Below are 15,887 nucleotides of genomic sequence, written 5' to 3'. Positions count from 1 at the left end.
CAAGCACAGCTCCTATAGCATAGTCACTGACATCACACATCAATTCAAAATCTTGATCCCAATTAGGAGCTATAATCACCGGGGCCGAGATCAACTTGTGCTTCAAAACCTCAAATGCATTTAAGAATTCTTCATCCAACTCAAAGGGCATGTCCTTCGCAAGGAGATTGCTCAAAGGCTTTGCAATCTTGGAGAAGTCCTTTATGAATCTTCTATAGAAACCAGCATGGCCAAGAAAGCTTCTAATGCCCTTCACATTGGTTGGTGGAGGAAGCTTCTCAATCACTTCCACTTTAGCTTTATCTACCTCAATCCCCTTTGATGATATTTTGTGGCCTAACACAATACCATCGGTCACCATGAAATGGCATTTCTCCCAATTTAGGATGAGGTTGGTTTGGACGCATCTTTTCAACACAACGTCAAGATTAGCCAAGCATCCATCAAATGAGCATCCAAAAACAGAGAAGTCATCCATGAAGACTTCTATACATTTCTCCACAAGATCAGAGAATATGGCTTGCATGCATCTTTGGAAAGTGGTTGGTGCATTGCAAAGCCCAAATGGCATCTTCCGGTAGCCAAATATCCCAAAGGGGAATGTGAAAGTTGTCTTCTCTTGATCTTTGGGGTCCACAACTATTTGATTGTAGCCTGAATATCCATCTAAGAAGCAATAAAATGCTTGGCCTGCTAGTCTCTCTAACATCTGATCCATGAAAGGAAGAGGGAAATGATCCTTCCTGGTGGCTTTGTTGAGTTTCCTGTAGTCAATACACATTCTCCAACCGGTGACAGTTCTTGTAGGGATTAACTCATTCTTCTCATTACATACCACGGTCATACCACCCTTCTTAGGCACAACTTGCACCGGACTCACTCAAGTGCTGTCAGAAATGGGATAGATAATTCCGGCCTCAAGAAGTTTTAGAACCTCCTTTCTCACCTCCTCCTTCATGACAGGATTAACTCTTCTCTGAGGTTGAGTCACAGGTTTATAGTCCTCTTCCATAAAAATCCTATGCATACAATAGGTGGGACTTATCCCCTTCAAGTCAGAAATGGACCACCCCACAACTCCTTTGTTGTTCTTCAAGACCTCTATGAGTTTCTTCTCTTCATCAATGGATAAGGAGCTACTAATGATTACTGGCTTGTTGTTACCTTCTTCAAGAAAAACATACTTTAGATGAGAGGGTAACATTTTCAGCTCCACCTTCTTCTCTTCAATACTATCATGAGTCTTCAAATCTTCAATTTGTTTCTCATGAGGTGGGATCTCCTTCAACACATCCAACTCTATCAAACAGTCTTCAAGAATTCTCTCTTCTGCTTCATTGAGAGACTCACGTGCATCAATGAGGGTTTTCAAAAGAGGAGAAGAGATATGAATTTCCCTTTCCACTCTAGTGCACACTTCATCAAGAACATCAACTTTAAAACATTCTCCCTCATCACTGGAGTAGGACATGGCTTCAAAGACATTGAAATTCACCTCTTCATCTTGGACTCTCACTTTGAGCTTGCCATCATCAACATCAATGAGTACTCTTGCCGTCTTCATAAATGGCCTTCCAAGGATAAGAGGCGCATCCACATCCGTTTCCATCTCCATGATGACAAAATCCACCGGGAACACAAATTTGTCAACTTGCACAAGAACGCCCTCTACAACACCATGTGAGTATTTAATAGATCTATCAGCAAATCGAAGAGTCATCCTAGTTGGCTTGAGTTCTAGTTCTCCAATCTTCTTGAATAAGGAAAGGGGCATCAAATTGATACTAGCTCCCAAGTCGATCAAGGCCTTCCCAATGGCAAGCTTCCCTATGGTGCAAGGGATGGTGAAACTACCCGGATCTTTGAATTTTGGTGGAAGAAGCTTCTGAATAATGGCACTACAATTGCCTTGCACTTCAATAGTTTCCTCCTCAATGTATTTTCTCTTTTTGGTGAGGAGTTCCTTCATGAACTTTGCATAGGCCGGCATTTGGTGAAGTGCTTCTGAGAAGGGTATTTTGATTTCCAATTGCTTGAAGATATCCATGAACTGCCCATATTGTTTCTCCTTCTCCTTTCTAGAGTAGATTTTCGGGTATGGAAGTGGTTTCTCAATTTCCTTCTTCTTTCCCTCAACTTCCTCTTTCTTTTTCTCATTTTTCACACCCTCATTTTTCTTACTTTCATCCTCTTCTTTTCTCTCCTCTTGCTCTTTCTTTTTATCTCCACTCTCTTCTTTTTTCTCTCCACTCTCTTTTTCTACTTCCTCAACTTTCTTTTCTTTATCCTCCCTCTCTTTTTCAACTAACAACTTACCACTTCTCGTGGTGATAACTTTACATTCTTCCTTTGGGTTAGCTTCAGTATTGGCTCCAAAACCCTTTTCGGATTTCTCTTCCAACTTCTTGGCCAATTGGCCCATTTGGATCTCCAAGTTTCTAATGGAAGCTTCAGTGCTTTTGTGATTAGACATGGAGACTTGCATAAACTGTTGAAGAGTCTCTTCCAACTTAGAGGATTTTTCAGCACAAGCAGAGTGAGGTTGGTATTGTTGATGTGGTGGTCTGTTTTGATGGCCCAGCTTGCCCTTGGCCCATGCTAGGGTGGGGTCTCCAACCTTGGTTGTAATTGTTTGGCCGGTTTTGATTACCCATGTAGTTAACTTCTTCTTGGGTCATGCCTTCCTTCATACACTGGCCACTTATATGCCCTCCACCACAAATTGAACACCCTTGATGTTGGGCATGTGACACATTTTGGTGCTCTTGCAACTGTGAGACTTTATTCATGAGAATTTCAAGTTTTTGGGTCATGAGTTTATTTTGGGCTAGGATGGCATCATGAGACTGGAGTTGTAGGACACCTCTTTGTTGCCCCCTCTCGTTCTGTGCTTCATTATCATTAGCAGCCATATTTTCAATGAGCACTCGGGCTTCCTGTGGAGTCTTCCAACGGATGTTTCCACAAGATGAGGCATCCAACATCAACTTAGTTTGGGACCCTAATCCTGTCAAGAACACATTCAGGACTGTGGGCTCATCAAACCCATGAGTGGGTGTTTTCCTTAGTAGCCCTTTGAATCGTTCCCAAGCTTGACCCAATGTCTCATTAAAACTCTGCTGGAAAGATGAAATCTCTTGCTTCCCTTTTGTTACTTTGGATTGAGGGAAGTATTTGTTGCAAAACTTTGCCACCAGATCATCCCATGAAGTGATGCTATTTTTTGGAAATGAAGTGAGCCACTCCTTGGCATTGCCTTCGAGAGAGAATGGGAATAGACTGAGCTTAATGAAGTCATCTGGAACACCTTGAAGCTTCACCGTGTTGCATATCTCCAAGAAACAGGTGATGTGTTTGAATGGATCTTCATGTGTCAGGCCATGAAATTGCTTGCCCTGCACCAGATGAATGAGAGCAGGCTTCACCTCCATGATTGGTGCATTGATTTGTGGCCGAGCGACACTATTGAACTGAAACGACCCTGAAAAGGTATTGAAATCCTCCAGAGTGCGTCTATCTTGCCCATCACCATCACCATTCACATTTTCAGCCATTTGTTCCACTTCCTGCTCAGCTGCAAGCACAATGAGTTGCTCAGGAGTCACAGGAGCTGGAGAAGTTTCTCTAGATGCTCGATTCTCTCTTCTTCTTCTACTGTTGTTTCTTCGGGCAGTCTTTTCAACTTCAGGATCTAAAAGGAGAGGTTCAGAAGATCGTGTGCTCCTAGTACGGATTGTGCCCTGCATACACTAGAGCAAATAGTACTAGAGCACCAAGTTAGCCCACAAATAATGAAAGTAAAATTTCTTTAAAATAAAAAGAATATAAGAGTAAAGCTTAAATAGGTTAGAAATCACACAAAAGTAAAGTAATTGAACCGAAGTCCCCGGCAACGGCGCCAAAAACTTGTTGAGACTTTGGCAAGTGCACCAAATCGCTCAAGTAGTAATACCGGTAAGACTGGATATTGTTTCCCAAGAGACTTCGTTATTACTCTACGATCGTATAATTACTAACTAATTCAAACTAAAGAATGATTCCATTTTTAGTTGGTATTGTGCAATGAAAGTAAAATTTATGCATAAGTAAAGTTTGAGCTACTTGGGGACAAAACAAGTGAATATGAAATGATTGATGACTATGTGGAATGAACATGTTGGAGAATGATTTCAACTAATTCCTTCCTATGCAAATGCACTACAATACCCTTCATCAATTACTTGTTCTTGTCAACTAGCTAAATTAATCAAACCCAATCCCTTGGTGAGATAGCCTAGGTTCATTTGTTAAATCCCAATCCCTTGGTAATCCACCAAATTCACCCGCATTAAGAAAAGAAGTTTATGACAACTAACGGTCCTAGCTCTATCCCTAGACACTATTTCCCTTAGGTGTTTAGTCTAGTTCAAGGTTCACCCAATGTTTCCCAACCTTAAGTAAACCCCACAATCAAGCTATGGTTGATCAAGTCATAACTAGCATTAAGAGAAGGACAAAAACACCAACAAGTAATGAATGAAGCATTTTTCATTTAAACACAAGTGCATTTACAAGGAGTTCTTAGTTTACATCACTCTCCAACAATAATGAACTTAGCTCTCCATTGATGGAGAGCTTGAGCTTACAATGGAATGAAAATGATGAAGAAGAAGACCCAAGGAAGAAGATAGGTGAGTTCCCACAGCCTAAAACTTGCTCCAAGAGGTCCAAAACGATGCTCCAGAGCTTCAGCCGCCAAGAGTCCCTTACCCTCGAAAACTGTGTGCTATTTATAGGTCTAGGGTGCCAACTCAGCAAAAAAAATCGCGCCCAGCGCCCTTTTCTGGGGTGCCCAGGCGTGACAAATCAGTGAAAACAGCGAGCTGAAGGGCGCTGGGCGCCCCCCAGGGGCGCCTGGGCGCTACTTGTGCAGAGTAATTTCTTCAAATCTTCATCTTCTAGGCTTTTCTTTGGTTCTCCACTTTCAAGAGCTTCAATGTCTTTCCAAAGCAAGCAAAGTTCCTACAAAATTTGAGGAAAGAGATGAAAACTAAAGTGTGTAACCTAAGCTAAGTTTTATTCACAAAGTTAGATTAAAGGAAGGATCAAGCTTGTTTCAAGCTTTAGGAGTGTTGATTTGACAAGAAAATTGCACCAAAGATAATGGTAAAAATTACCGTTATCACTTGGAGAGGAGAGTAATGGTAGGACAGGTGGAACACTCCTCGCCAGACTTCTTCAAGTCCCCTCCCTACCGGCAAGCATGTGGGCAAAGGTGATGCTCTTTTCTGGGTCCATCACAGTCAAGTAATCTGCAAAAAAAAAAAAAAAATTAGATAAGTTATAAACGACTGCTCTGTATAAGGCGTTAGAAGTATCTTACCAAAGACTTTGTTATGAAGATTTTTAAGGTTAAGGTATCCAATGAGCTTGCGGGAGGAGGACTTGAGGGGTAGTTGACTCGGTTGGCTGATCAAGTCCAGCTTCTCAGGTATCATAGAGGACTTCGGCCAAGAAATAACTCTCTTGGGGACGATCGGTCTAGTAGAAGGAAAACTTGGGTTGATTATCCGAGAAACAAAAACTTAGACGACCAGCCTCGAGAATGACGACCTTGAGAAAATTTCCCTTAAAATCTTTATAGGAGGTGTTGAACAGCGTGAAAAGTTGTCTCTCCTTTATTGAATTGAGGGAAACTTGAGGCTTGTCGGGGTGTGGCATCACGCGGAAGAAATAGAGGAATGAGGCAAGAGTGGGACAGAGGGCAAGAGCAGTGCAGGCAACCGAGAACGCCTACATGAAAGCCCAATCGTTCGGGTGAAGTTGGGTAGGAGCCACATTGAGCTCTCGCAGAACGCCCATTTGAAACTCAGAGAAGGGTAGAAGGACCTTCAGGTCGCGGAATAATGTTGAATAGGCATAGAAGAACTCTCAGGCATACCCTTCTCAACCATGGCATGCCTGCTCGGTCATCTGGCAGACTACTATTTTTAAGTAGTCAGCATATACAACTACTTTTACCAAGCTAATCCTACCGAGCAGCCAGTACAAAAGGAGGAAGCGTGAAGCTAAACCTCATGGGGAACCCAATCGTAACGGGCAACGGTGGGGCAGTTTTTGCACCTGCCATTCCACTCCCCAGTGAAGCCACGTTGATGTCCACCTCCTCATCCTCGTTGTCTTCAAGGATACACAAGGAGCCCTCACTGCCCGCTGGCCCCGCCTGGTCGTCGGCGGGGGAAACTCTTGCGTCACCAACACCCAATGTAGAAGAAGAGGATGTTGCAACGTCGTAGTCAGCATACCCCTTGCATTCCCTCCCAACGGAGTCAAAAATACTTGGAGAATACATGATTTACCTGGAGGAAAAGGGTGCAAAGCTTTAGGAAGGGGAACAAACATTTGGGAATCAAAGAGCTCAAGGGTAAAAGTGAAAATAAGAGATGACCCTACCACTATTTATATATGGTGAAGGCAGTTCATCAAATCCATTTGGGACGTCCAAAGGGAAAAGATCTTATGGTTGAAACGTCATGACATTACGTTTTCTATCTTTTCCTGCCTTTTTTTACAGTCATGACTCTTCAACTTCCATTCTTCTTGCCATTTTGCAGATTCTAAGGGGATGTGACGTTTAATCAACTGTCATGACCTGGGAAGCTTAAGAATCCAACGCCAACCGGTTGAATTTGGAAAACCCTACGCAATATCTAAGATGTTGCTAGGGCTTGGGGAGTCTATGTTATTATGACCTTATAGCCGACCGATCGGATATGGTGACATATTGGCTTGAAAGGACTGAGCGGTAGGTGCGCAGTAAAGCGCTTCATAGCCGCTCGGTCCCGACAATAGTTGAGCAGAGTTAAAGCGCAATTAATCCTACAACGACTATTGATGAGTGATTAAGGTTTGCATTAATGATCATTAAGAAGTAAATTAATTGGTCAGATTCTTATAAACTCTATAAATAGAGGATTGATTTCGAGGTAAACTTAATATTTTTTCCATAATTGAATTATTTAAGACCTCCAAAGAAAGATTTTGACTTGAGCGTCAGAATATGTTTTGTAGGTCACCCCCCTAAACCGAAGGAGCGAAGCGAATGTTCGGAGGACACAGGGACTTCACACAGGCGTCACCCTCATCCTAATTCAGCAGAAACAAGGAGTTTGTTCAAAAGCATGAGGGTGGGTTGGAGGTGGTGTATGTTTTGTCTGGTTGGTTAAAGAGCAAGGATCCTAATTACGGTATAAGGCCTGTTATTGGGCCAAAGCTTGCAAGTACTTTGGGGGTTTGTTTTGGGTGAAAGTAATACAAATAATTAGAAATTTGGCGATCTAGAGTAGTATTATACTAATATTGTAGGTATTGAAATCAAAAGATTGAAAAAGGGACCAAGATAAACACACCAGAAAAAGAAGGTACCGAGTACAAGACTAAGAAAAAGATCATTACACAGGGATTCAAAAGAGTCAATTAAAGTAGAAGGGAAATCAAAATAAAGTCAACATAGGAGAAAAGTGAACAATGTTGAGACTTCAAGTGCATATATAATTTGAGAGAAATATGTTTGCTAAAGATAGACAATGTGAGATCGAAAGGGGAGTTAGCATTTGATAACTGGTACAAAAATATAGGCTTAGTAAGCATAACTGAATGTGGTGAGTTTTAAGCTAGTTATAACCATTTATGTAGTTTTCTTTTATTTTGTTTTGGCTTAATTATCAGGAAAAGGGGAAATATAACTAGGCTATTAATGGATAAAAAACGGGGTGACAAATTGTGGTTATAATTCAAACACTTTGAGAACGTTGAGAACATTAGGTCACCACTTTTGTAGATTTTTTTCTATTATATTTTATCCTAAAAATTTAGTTTTTTGCAATTTATATTCTTTCACTTTACATTTCTAGTTTAACCACTTCAATCGATCTTTATCTTTGTTAAGACAAGATCGTCTAAAGACTAAATTGTTAAATTGTCTAAGTACTTAGATTTTGAAGTTTAACAAAAAACTTTAAATGAAATATTTCTTTGAATAAAAGATTGTTTTAAAGAAAAAGTGTCTAAGAGAAAAATATTTTGGAACATATTTTATAGATGAAAACAAACTTATAATAACGTTTTCTAGACTATATTGTATGATGAACAAAGTTTTATAGAAAAACATCTATTGAAAGAAAGTGTCTTTATTAAATAATCATCTAATAAACGATATGTGTAACAAACAACGTCTAAACATATAAATGAACAACGTCTCACAAGAAAGCGTTTATTCAAGCTTAAAATATTTTTTACTCAAACAATGTTTATTCAGGCAAACATCTTACAAAATATGTCGTCTCACAAAAGCCCACTAAATGTTGCATATCTCCAATAGGTTTTGATAAAACATCTTATGTTTTACACCGTTTGATAATCATATATTGAATGCTTTACTAAAACGATGCATATATTAATGAGATGACAAATGATAAAGTGTTTTGAACACGCAATATACCCTAATGCTTATCAATGTTCAAAATATTTAGGTTTAATAGCTAATTTTGTCCCTAGTTTGGTTGGTAAATCTCAATTTAGTCCCTCTTTAAAAAAGTGTTTAAAATTGGTCCTTACTTTTAAATTTTTTATTCAAAATAGTCCATTTCGTTAAATAAGTACAAACGGCGTTAAATTTTTTTCTCTCACTTCTACTTTTTCTGTGCAATTTTTCTGTGCTGCAGGTTTTTGTCAGTAATTTCTCCTGACGGTAAAGCCACATAGTTTAACTCTTCTTCGCCGCCACCAATCGCAAGGCATCGCATCCACTCCCCCCTACACGGCCTCTCTGTCCCTCTCCATTCGCCTCCTCTTCGCCGCCACCAACCACAAGGTTGGCATCCGATACATTCAATCCAGCTTTACCATCATGTACCGTGGGATCCCCCTCGGCAAAGCCACCGTCCCCGACTTCTTCCAACAACCCCACAGTCACCACCAGGTCATCTCCGTCGATCGCTTCAATCTTCTCCAGGCCGACTTCGCCGACTTGATTCGCAACACCTCCCTCAACGACTGTGTGGACCTTCGCGTCTTGGGCGATGTCTCTGCCAAGATCTGCGTCATGAACTTTGATTCCCTTGACATTTAGGTAACACACCCGGTCCCTTCTTCAATTTTCCTCTTTCCCAATTTAGGTTACCTCACATTTTCATTCTTAAACCCTCATATTCTCCCAATTTTCTTTTTCGTTTTCTTTTCAAATAAAATTGAGGGTTGTTATGCTTCTTTTCTCATCTCTACCATGGCAGAGATTAAGAGAGTCAGTGAGAATGTCGTGTCGGATATGGTCTCAACTACCAATTCCACTACCCTATGTCCCATTCTACCTTTTCTTTACCTTTTCTTTCTTCTTCTTTTTTTCCCACTGGTTAACCGTTGAGACATTATTGTACCACATTGGTCATATTTTCCTTTTTTGCATTGCTGGATCACATTCACTCATTTTGACACTTATAAAGAAACATAAAGGTATCCCATTTGGTAGTAAATGTAACAAGTGTGCATAATCTTTATTTATAGCACTAATTTTTCTGACTTCATTACCCAATGAAGTATATTAAATTTTACTGGGAAAAGTACAATAATTTTGATTTCTGTCATTGTCTTTTATCATTCTTCTGACGTATAATTAAATAAATAGAAATAAAAGATATATTTTTAAATTGTTAGGTGTCAGGTGCATAAGTAATTATCAAATACTGAAAATGCGGACAAGAACCTCCGATGCACAGAAAAGTAGAAGGGAGAGAAAAAAATTTAACGATGTTTGTACTTATTTAACGGAAGGGACTATTTTGACTCAAAAATTTAAAAATAAGGACCAATTTAAACACTTTTCTAAAGAGGGACTAAATTGAGATTTGTCAACCAAACTAGGGACAAAGTTGGTTATTAAACCAAATATTTAATACATGTATGATAAAGTGTTTCGATACTTGTATAACTTGTTCTTGATATTTGTGGAGATTGCAAAAGCAGAAATATTTTACCAGAATCACAACACCTAAGAGAAAGAAGTTAAGAGATATGAAGAATATTTGGGAATTTTTCCCTTAAAGACTTCTGCTCTAAGACATCATACAAGCTATGTTTTGATAAAGGCTATGATAAAGCATTATATCTCTACAAAGTAGACTTGAATTTGACTTCTCACCTAAAAAGGCTACCAATTCTACTTAAAGTCAACCTCTGTCTAATGGTCATATCTAAAAAAAAGCTATATATGGACAGAAGCTTAAAGAGAAGAAAAGAAGGATAATATAGAGATCATTTGAAAGATAAAACAATCTTTTTGTTACTTTGCTCATATATTGTTTAAAGCTATATTTTCTAGATAAAGGAACCTTAGTAATATTTCAAATTTTATTGTATTGTTTTATCCTCTCTTTAAGAGTCATCAATCTATATATGATCATAAATGGTTAGAATACTTGTATACTAAGAATAATTAAACTCAAACTAGTCGTGTTGACTAGGTGAACTAGGAGTAGTGAGAACACTTGTTGTAAACCTGGAGAGGTAAGACTTGTGTAATTTGCGTAAAGATTAGTGGAACTCCTTAAGAGTTCTTAAGGGAGAGCTAGACGTAGTTTAGTTTGAGTGAACTGGTATAAAATCTATGCTTTATTACTTTGCTTCTTAAAATATTTTCCTTATATGCTCCTTCTAAAAACCAGCATCTAAAAATCTTAATTGAATCATATATCTTTTACAAACCCATTAGACATTGCTTTATGAAAATAGTTTTAAAAACATTATTCAACCTTCCCCCTTCTCTAGTGTTTTCTTGTGATTTCAATCTTCATTTACCTACCATTTAATCTACATACAAATTCCATCTTTATATAAAAATCCAAAAAATATGATTATAGGAAAACAATATTTGAATTCCTTATTGAAATTGACATTAAAAGAGTATTCATTGACATGAATATGTTTGTGAAATCGGCCTACAACATATACAAGTAGTTTACAAATAAATTTTATTTTAATTGTGGAATCTTAGATCAACACACTCTAATTTAGATTAAAAAATAATTGTTTACTAGTCCAATTGGTTAAGAATCCAGTTTAGTTGATTTGGTTCACTAAAAATATATTGAACAAGTGTCGAACCAAAATTCTCGAAAAACAACTACAATATCCAATTATTCAAATACAATTATGTTGATGCCATATTCAAAACTCATAACACTTAATTATAAGAAAACTAGACATGTATGTTTGTTATGAAACAAGAGTAAATAAATAATTTTATCTCATGAGTCCTCTCAAACATGAGAAACTTTGTTGCTTGCATAACACCTTCAAATATCAATCATATAGTCATACGTTTTTTTTCTATCATATAGATGAAATAGGAAAAAATGTGCAAAACAAACAACCACTAATACTTGAAAAGTATTCTTTAAGAAGAGAGTCTATCCACCTATTATCGAAAAGTCACCCTTACTTTGTTTCAAGTAGGGATGAATATTGGTTGGATTGGATCAGATTTAGATTTAACCTGACTAATTCAATATAACCTGAATTTAATATTTTAAAGTTCATATCCAACCATTTAATTTATGGAGTTAATCAGATTTAGATTGTTTGGATCGTGTGTTAATTCAGTTAGGTTTCAAAGATTATAGATTTATATCAAATTAAAAAATTTAATGAAAATTTACTTTTTGTTTAGATTAAATTATATAAATATAGTGAATTTTTAAATAAAAAAATGTATAATTTTATATAACTTATTACTAAATTTTAATAAAATAATATTATATTAATATAAAATTTAAAATCTAAAATATATTTGTTGAATATAGTGAAAAACTATATTTGGGATTAATCTCCCTTGTGTTAAATACACACATAGGATACTCTATTTATAATAGAAGAAATATGGGCTAAGCCCAAAATACAAATAAGAAATAATAACAAACTAACTAAAAGATAAAAGATAAATATAAAATAAAGATAATATATCTAACACTCCCCCTTAAGCTAGTGCATACAAATCGTATGTACCAAGCTTGTTACAAATATAATCAATTCTCGGTCCCCATAAAGACTTAGTGAAAATATCTGCTAATTGATCATTTGAATTTACGAATTCAGTCTTGATATCTCCAGATACAATCTTCTCTCGAATGAAATGACAATCAATTTCAATGTGTTTGGTCCTCTCATGAAAGATAGGATTAGAACTAATATGAAAAGCAGCCTGATTGTCACATATAAGTGTCATTTTTGTGACATCTCCAAATTGTAACTCTCTAAGCAATTGCTTAAGCCAAACAAGTTCAGAAGTGGTTGAAGCCATAGCTCTATATTCTGCTTCTGCACTAGATCTTGCCACAACACTTTGTTTCTTGCTTTTCCAAGAGATCAAGTTACCACCAATGGAGACACAATATCCGGATGTAGATCTTCTATCAGAAGGAGATATATCAGAATAAGAATGATCATTAAAATAAAAGGAAGACTCATTGAAAGTGACATCTGCAAATATAAAATAGCGATCAAGGGAAGGAGAAAAACACTTGTATCCTTTCTTTGATTTAGTAAAGCCTAAAAAACACATTTGTTTGATCGAGGAGCTAACTTATCAAGACCAGGACCAAAATTATGAACAAAACATGTAGACCCAAAAACTTTTAGAGGTAATGGGTGAAGAGGTTCATGAGGAAATAAAATAGAATGAGGTATTTTATTTTCTAAAATAGAAGAAGGCATGCGATTAATGAGATAACATGCAGTAAGAACAACATCACCCCAAAAATATTGAGGAATGTTACCATGAATTAAAAGAGTACGAGTTGTTTCAATAAGATGTCTATTTTTACGCTCAGCCACCCCATGAAGTTTGGTGAAGAATACCATGAAAAGCCATAAATTGTTGAAAAGAATGGGAAAGATATTCACGACCATTATCACTATGCAAAATTTGAATAGAAACACCAAACTGAGTTTTAATTTCATTATAAAAAGTTTGAAAATGTTACAATAACTCAAAACGATTTTTCATTAAAAATAACCAAGTACATCTAGAATAATCATTAATAAAGGTAACGAAGTATTGAAAACCTAAATTAGACTTAACACGACTAGGTCCCCAAATGTCAGAATGAACTAAGGCAAAAGGAGACGAAGCACGTTGTGAGACACTACAAGGAAAGGAACTACAAATATGTTTTCCTAATTGACACGACTCACAGACCAAATTGGACAACTTGGATAAGCTAGGAACAAGCTGTTGTAGTTTGGCAAGACTAGGATGACCTAACTGAGCATGAAGAAGAGATGGAGACTCCATAACTGCACCAATATGTGTAGTGGGGCGAAGATGATAAAGACCATGAGACTCACATCTGGTGCCAATCACTTGTCTCGAACCCCGGTCCTGTAAACAAACAGAATATTTGTTAAAAGAAATATCACAATCAAGAGAACGAGTTTGACGACTGACAGATAATAGGTTAAAAGAGGAGAACCAGGGACATATAGAACATTATCAATGGATAAAAAAGGAAAAATTTTAACAGTCACAACACCATGAGCTAAAATTCTAGATCCATCAGCCATTGTAACAGAGGGTAAAGGATTCGGAGAGGACAAAGAGGAAAACAAAGATTTGTTACCAGTAATGTGATCTGTGGCTCCCGAGTCAAGAACCCAAGAGTCAAAAGAAAAAGATGGACTCAGATCAATAAAAGATGTACTTGTGTGTGCTACAGATGCAGTGGAACTAGAAGGTTGTTGATCCTTATACCATTTGAGAAATTTACTGAAAATAACAGAGTCATCACTGATATCAAATGAAGGAGGATCCTCAGTAGGTGATTGTGATGAAAAAGTAGTCTGAACAATTGCAGCAGATCTAGGAGGGCGGCCATGTAATGCATAACACCTATCAATGTTGTGGCCTACCTTTCCACAATGGTTACACTTGAGACGCCCTTTTCCTGGTTTATGAGAGTGATTGCGGTCATGACGTTGAGATGCCAACGTAGAGGAAACATATGTATCATTGATGGGTCTACTGGGTACACGCAAAAGAGTGGAACACGTAGAAGTCAAAGTGGGAACAACAGGTGAACCCAAAATCTGATCACGAACATGAGAATACTCATCAGAAAGGCCGTTGAGTGCTAGCAACATGAAGAACTTTGACCGTTGCTCTATTTCTTGAGCAGGAGTAGAAGCAGGAGGCAATAATTCATTAAACTCATGAAAAAGAGCATGAATTTTACCCATATAATCAGTCATAGAGTCCTGACGCCGAGGAGCAAGAACATTGAGAAGATCATGACAAACACCATAAAGACGTTGAGTACCATTGGTGTATAATAATTTAGCGTGTTCCCAGATTTCAAAACATGTTTCGTAAGAACGAATAATTTGTTTTAAAGAGGAATGAAGGGTACCCTAGAGAACAATGCATATCTAAGCATCAACTTTCAACCAATGGGTAACTGCAGCGGAATCAATAGTTGTCACATTCTGAGTAATATGATCAAGATACCCTTGACTCTTAAGTCAAAGTTTAACGTCTGGTGCCCAAGTTGCATAATTAGTACCATCTAACTTATCAATAGATAAATGCACATTGACATAGTTAGCATATATGGACGGGTTAGAAGCCATGAACAAGTAAGAGAGTACAAAACCTAGAACTCGAAAGAGGCCCAATCAACATAGCCAGATCATGGTGAGCCCAATGAAGGTGGTCGGCGATGGCAACTTCTAACAGCGACAACGGTTGTAATGGACAGGATCAACAAAAAAAAACTTATGCTCTAGATACCATGTTGAATATAGTGAAAAACTATATTTGGGATTAATCTCCCTTGTGTTAAACACACATAGGGTTCTCTATTTATAATAGAAGAAATATGGGCTAAGCCTAAAATACAAATAAGAAATAATAACAAACAAACTAACTAAAATGATAAAAGATAAATATAAAAAATAAATATAAAATAAAGATAATATATCTAACAATATTTACAAATTTATAAATATTAAAATATAAATTCAAATTAATTTGAATATAATAAAGTTTCAACTAAACTGTAATTATTCATTTTATTAATTTTATTTATTTAACATTCATCCGATCTAACCCAATCATACTAGTGAGGTTTATTTCGAATATTGAATGCAATTCTCCGGTCTAGCTCCAAGACTTCCAATACTTCAAATATTTGCATATTAATATTATATATATATATATATATATAATATTTGAATTTGCAATCTTATTGTTATAATCTTTTACAATACTTTTAAGTCTCTGGAAATGTTCCTATTGAATTGTCTGCAAATTCCATTACCCATGTTCTAGGTAATTGTAAAAGAAAAAAAAAATAAAAATAAAATCACATATGAAAATTAATAAAAGATTTAAAAAAGATGTTTGGTTCACCATTCTAATAATTTTGTGTGACTCGGGAAAAGAAGCGAGTGAAAATAACAGCCGATAAAGCAGATGTGTACTAATATCAATATGTGTGGTGTGTGGTCTTACAGGTTTTGAATGTGATGTGAGAAAACATATCCACTACAGCTCTTTCAAAATCATTCATAAAATGTCACGACACTCACCAATTTATAAAAGAAAAATATTTAAATGATGCATAATGTGTTAGAAAATACTGACCAAAATCTCATACCGTTATTTCCTGAGGCGTGTAGATCACTGTCCTTAAGGACTTATCCGCGGTGTGTTGCGCAAGTCCCCCAGGATACAACAGGAACTTCTCGAAAGTATTCGAGAATCACAGAACTAGCAAAAAACTCTACTCTAATAGAGTTTATACCCAGGATAATTTGTAGAAGATAAATAAAAATGAAGTTAGGATGAGAAGAGAATGAGA

This window comes from Vigna radiata, unplaced genomic scaffold (genome assembly GCF_000741045.1).
Source record: "Vigna radiata var. radiata cultivar VC1973A unplaced genomic scaffold, Vradiata_ver6 scaffold_214, whole genome shotgun sequence".
NCBI classification, from domain to species: domain Eukaryota; kingdom Viridiplantae; phylum Streptophyta; class Magnoliopsida; order Fabales; family Fabaceae; genus Vigna; species Vigna radiata.
The sequence above is the reverse complement of the archived record's forward strand: the minus strand, read 5'-3'. Positions refer to the sequence as shown.